We start from the raw sequence: 6000 nt of genomic DNA, 5'->3' as shown, positions 1-6000 counted from the left end.
GTTCCTGTTTTACTCCCTTATCCCTCACACTTGGCGTCTAGTATCCTTTCTCAAATAAACTACCTGTTTGTGATTCGTCTTGGGTTTACTTTAGGGATATCCAAGCTAAGATATCAGAAACAGCTGAAGAGCTAAGAGGTTACAAATCCATCCTATCCCCTTTCCTGTGAAAATAGCAAAGAGGATGCTTCTCTATTCTGGTAAAACCTCACCCCTCACAGGTCATTAGGCTGGCTTCTGTGTGATGGAGGGGAGGGGTATCCAGAAAAATGCACCTACGACTGAGAGGATTCTGTACTGACTAAATGCAGGTGGGTTTCTATAGCTTTTACAATCAACGAAATCTTATGTTTTTTAAATTTTCTGTTGTCATTGTTAGAATCACTAAGATGGTCATTCACACTAAGTTCAAACACAAAGAACAATGGTTTAAAAAACAGGCAGAGAAACGGCTTAGAAAAATAAAATTCTTCTGGGGTACCTGGGGTGGCTGAGTTTGTTGAACATCACACTCTTGATTTCAGCTTCAGGTCATGATCCCAGGGTTGTGGGATTGAGCCCTGTGTCAAGCTCTGTGTTGAGCGTGGAGCCTGTTTAAGATTCTCTCTCTCTCTCTCTCCCTCTCTCTCTCTCTCTTCTGCTCCTTCCCCCTGCTTGCACTCTTTCTCCCTCTCTCTCTCTCCCTCTCTCTCTCTCTCACGCGCGCACGCTAATTAATTAATTAATTAAATTAAAAAACCAAAATTCTTCTTCTGTTCATCACTTGGGCTTCACAGGAGACCCAGGTTGGCCTTCACATAGTGGACACCATCTTTCCTCTGCACCCAGAGTACCCTGAAGTACCTCACGACTCTCCAGTATCTAGGACCAAAAGAACAAGCCTGAGAAAGAAGTCCCCCCCCCCCACCTCCTTCAGCCTGTCCTATGCTTATGTTCTGCCCCAACAACAGAAATAAACCTTAAAATTTAGCTGAGGTTTGTAGACTTGAACACAGAACTATTACCCAGAACAGTGCCTTGTGCATATGCATTCAGTAACTGTTGGTTGAAAAATAGTGAATACATAAGTGAACAGATGTAGATTTAAGTAAAAGGACAAAATAGTATGTGGTAAACACACACATATCACACAGAATGATACAAAGGGTAAGTTCCATGGGGAGGTCCAATTATGGAAGAGGAAAACACACGCTCCTCCCACCTGTCAACTGGTCTGGGGCTGATCAAACCTGTGGCCTCACTACTCCCAACCACGCCCAGGAGACTCACATCAGTACCAAAGGCCCTGAGGAAGCCAAAGAGATACTGATGATGGCAGACACAGGTGGTGGCAGCTTGGGGACCATCTCACACTCGCTACCCCACCTCCAGAAGAGGGACTCCATCTTTGAACTCTGCAGGCTTTGACTACACTGCCCAGGTCTGAGTCCCTGGGAGTCATGGTCACAATGCCAACAAAACAGGGCAGGAAGAGGCTTCACTCCTCACAGAGTGTGTGATAGCAGCCTCTGCTTGGGTGGCTAGCAACAGCCGCTTGAAAACTGATTCTGAGGGTGGACAGCTGTGATGCCCTGCCAGGCAGAAGGCTCTAGAAATATGTGGCACAGATGGGTTGGGGTGTCAGGTGATGGCTGGGGTGAAAGCCGTGGAAGTGACAACTAGAAAGTGCACCATCTTCTCAGTAACAGCAGAAGAGAAGGTAATGAAGGAGGAGACGGTGGACAAACCAGTAGGTAAAAAAATAGATGTGTCCAAACTGAGATGTACTGTAAGTGTAAAGTGTATACTAGATTTCAAAGACTTAGTACAGAAAAAAAGAGAATGTAAAATATCTCCATTCTATATTGACTACATGTTGAAATGTTATTTTTGAAATATTGCATTAAATAAAATATGATTTAAATGTTTTGAATGGAAGAAATCAGTAGGCACGAATGGATATAAAAGATTTATGAGGGGCACCTGGGTGGCTCAGTCGGTTAAGCGTCTGACTTCAGCTCAGGTCATGATCTTGCAGTCTGTGAGTTTGAGCCCTGCATCGGGCTCTGGGCTGATGGCTCAGAGCCTGGAGCCTGCTTCCCACTTCTGTCTCCCTCTCTCTCTGCCCCTCCCCCGTTCATGCTCTGTCTCTCTCTGTCTCAAAAATAAATAAACGTTAAAAAAAATTAAAAAATAAAAATAAAAAGATTTATGAAAGCTGAACAATCTGAACTGAGCCTTGGAGGGTAAGTAGGATTGAGCTGGGTAGGAGAAAAAGAAACAGCCTGTAAGAGAAGACACAGCCTATAGAGACCTGAATTCTTTTTGATGACCCTCTTCCTGGCTGAAGTTAACTTTCACTGCAGCACTGAAAAGGTCAGGGACACTACCATCATAAGATTTAAATTTAAAACCCCCTTTCACTATTGATTTGTGTTGAACAAATCAATAAATGTGAGCCTCTGGTTTCTCATCTGAAAGCAGGTATCAGAAAAATTCTATCTCATATGGCTATAGTGATACCTAAATTAGGTAATATGTTAAAGAACTTTAGGGGTGCCTGGGTGGCTCAGTCGGTTGAGCGTCCGACTTCACCTCAGGTCATGATCTCACGGTCTGTGAGTTCGAGCCCCGCGTCGGGTTCTGTGCTGACAACTCAGAGCCTGGAGCCTGTTTCAGATTCTGTGTCTCCCTCTCTCTCTGCCCCTCCCCCGTTCATGCTCTGTCTCTCTCTGTCTCAAAAATGAATAAAACGTTAAAAAAATAAAAAAAAAAAAGAGCTTCATTATCAAGCATCTTGAAATCTATCCTTCTCACTTCTCCACTATTTCAGAATTGGCACATCTTCCCAACAATTTATTTCATAAGCCCTGTGTTTCTCCTTCAGTATGCATGTATAGTCACGGAGGCCTGTGTATTTGAATATATTTTCAGACACTTGAAAATACCTTACTCCCCTTCTGAATACATATCTCTTCCACAGATAGCAGACTCTTGTTACTGACTTTGGGGGGCCATGGTATATAGAGAGTAGAGTCCCTGCAGAGGAAAACGTCCATTTCTCATCTTCCTGATTTTCCTGCTCACTGAGTGGCAGCACCATGCATCCAGCTGAGTGAGCTAACACCCAGGAGTCACCCTCACAACACTCCCTCAATCCCCATATCCAATCTGTGAATAAGCGCCGTCTGTTCTGCCTGTCGGCCATCTCTCACTTCTCTGGCTGCCACTCAAGTCTAAGCTTTCAACTTTGCCCGAACTACTGCAATAACCTCCTAGATGGCATTATATCCTGACTTTTGCCCACCTCTCTACAATCCATTCTGCATTCTGCAGCCAAAGTGATTTTCTCAGTATTAAGGAAAAAACATTCACTCATGCACCATTCAGTATGATGTTAGCTATAGGGTTTTTATAGATGCCCTTTGTTAGGTCAAGGGAGTTCCCTTCTATTCCAAGATGGCTAAGTCATGAATGGGTGTTGAATTCTGCCAAATGCTCTTGATATAGTAAATTATACGAACTTTGCCTGTTACCTAAGTATTGAAGGGAATTAGCTAAATGGGAGATAGAATTGGAAGGACAGAGCAAGATGATATTGTTTGAAATAACTGGATGCATTATGGCCTGGTAGAAGGGAAACAACTAGACGCCATCTGGAAGCCTCTGCTGCCTCCATGATTCAAAGGCAACTGGGCACATAGCATGTACTCTGAAACTACTGATTCCATCTCAATCTGTGGTTGACAACTGAGATCCATTCTTCAACTCTCAGAGCACTGTTTTTGGGAGGCCCCTATAAGGTTTCAGTTAGTATTCATTCCATCTGCCTTGCTGTCCTTCAACAAACAGCAACTGTGACATCTCCAACATGAAACTGGGGATACAGGTTACTTATTATTTACAGACAGTCCTTGTAATTAGCTGTTAAACTTCACTTGCCAAACCCCAATGCAAATCTACTCAACAGAGGATAATTAATTAAACTTGACTTTCTCATTAAAAACCTATGGTTTCCCTAACCTTTCATTCAGGTCATGGATTCCATGTGATACATATCACCTTAAAATTTGTCATATAAGTCAGAGCACTCTATTTTATCCCATAGAATGGGAGAGAATATTTGCAATACATACATCTGACAAAGAATTTGTATGCAGAATACATAAAGAATTAATACAATTCAACTATGAGGACAGAGGGGCATCTGGGTGACTCACTCGGTTAAGTGTCTGATTTTAGCTCAGGTCATGATCTCACAGTTTGTGAGTTTAAGCCCCGCATCAGGCTCTTTGCTGTCAGCACAGAGCCTCAGATCCTCTGTCTCCCTCTCTTCTCTGCCTCTCTCCCATTCATGTTCTCTCTCTCTCTCTCTCTCTCAAAAATAAACATTAAAATTAAAAAAAAAACTATGAAGACAGAAACCAATTAAATATAGGCAAAATATTTGAAATCACACTCCACAAAACAAGCTATATGAATGACCAATAAATACACGAGAAGACCTCAACATCATTAGCCATTAAGAGAATGCCAATTAAAACCAAAATGAGGGGGTGCCTGGGTGGCCCAATCACTTGAGCATCTGACCCTTGATTTCAGCTCAGGTCATGATCCCAGGGTCATGGAATTGAGCCCTGCATTAGGGCTTAGCATGGAGCTTAGCCTGGAGCCTGATTGAGATTATCTCTCTCCCTCTCTCTCTCTCTCTCCCTTTCCCTCTGCCCCTCCCCCCAAGCGTAGGCATTTTCTCTCTCTCTCAAAAAACAAAATAAAAAAACAAACAAAATGAGGTACTACTTCGCACCCACTAGAATGACCAAAATGAGAGACAGAACATATTAAATGTCATTGAGGATGTGAACCCCTGGAACTCTCATATGTTGCTGTTAGGAGTGTAAAACATTACCACTACATCAGAAAACATTTGGTAGTTTCTCACAAATTTAAACATACAGTCACCATATTATGCAGTCATTCTACTTCAGGTATCTATCCAAAGGAAGTTAAAATATATATCCACACAGGGGTGCCTGGCTGGCTTAGTCGGAAGAACATTGGACTCTTGATCTTGGGGTCATGAATTTGATCCCCACATTGGGTGTAGAGTTTACTTAAAGTAAATAAATAAAAAACTTAAAAGTATATATATCATATATATCCACACAAAGACTTATACACATATGTTCATAGCAGCATTTTCAAAATACTGTATAAACAATACCCTCAAACCAGAAAAAAACCAAATGTCCATCAACAGAGGAATGGATAAATGAATTGTGGTATATAAAACTCAGCCAAAAAAAAAAAAAAAAAAGAATCCACTGATACATGCAACATAGGTGAATCTCAAAAGCACTATCTATGATAAATGAAAGAAGCCTTTTATATTCCATTTGTATGAAATTCTAGAAAATGCAAACTTTTCTATAGTGACAGAAAACAGATCAGTGGTTGCTTGCGGGTGGGAAAAAGGAAGATTTAGTGAACAGGGTATAAGAGAATTTGGGAGAGTTATGGAAATATTCTGTATCTGGATTTAGGTGGTGCTTACATGGCTGTACACATTTTTCAAAACCCATCAAACTATACATTTAAAATGGTAGCATTTTACTGTACATAAATTGCACTGTAAAGTTCATTTTAATTTTTTTAGTTTTTATTTTATTTTAGAGAGAGAGAGAGAGAGCACATGCACAAGCAGGGGGAGGGGCAGAGATGGAGAGAGAGAGAAAAAGAGAGAGAGAAACTTCTTAAAATTTTTTTTAATGTTTATTGTTTTTGAAGGAGAGAGAGAGAGCGAGCAGGGGAGGGGCAGAGAGAGAAGCAGACACAGAATCCGAAGCAGCCTACAGGCTCCAAGCTCTCAGCACAGAGCCCAACTCATGAACAGTGAGATCATGACCTGAGCTGAAGTCGGATGCTTAACCGACTGAGCCATCAAACTCACCCAAAAAACAAATAATCCAGTGAAGAAATGGGCAGAAGACATGAATAGACACTTTTCCAAAGCAGACATCC

Source organism: Panthera leo, chromosome A1, assembly GCF_018350215.1.
Source record: "Panthera leo isolate Ple1 chromosome A1, P.leo_Ple1_pat1.1, whole genome shotgun sequence".
In the NCBI taxonomy this organism is placed as follows: domain Eukaryota; kingdom Metazoa; phylum Chordata; class Mammalia; order Carnivora; family Felidae; genus Panthera; species Panthera leo.
This window is presented reverse-complemented; position numbering follows the sequence as displayed.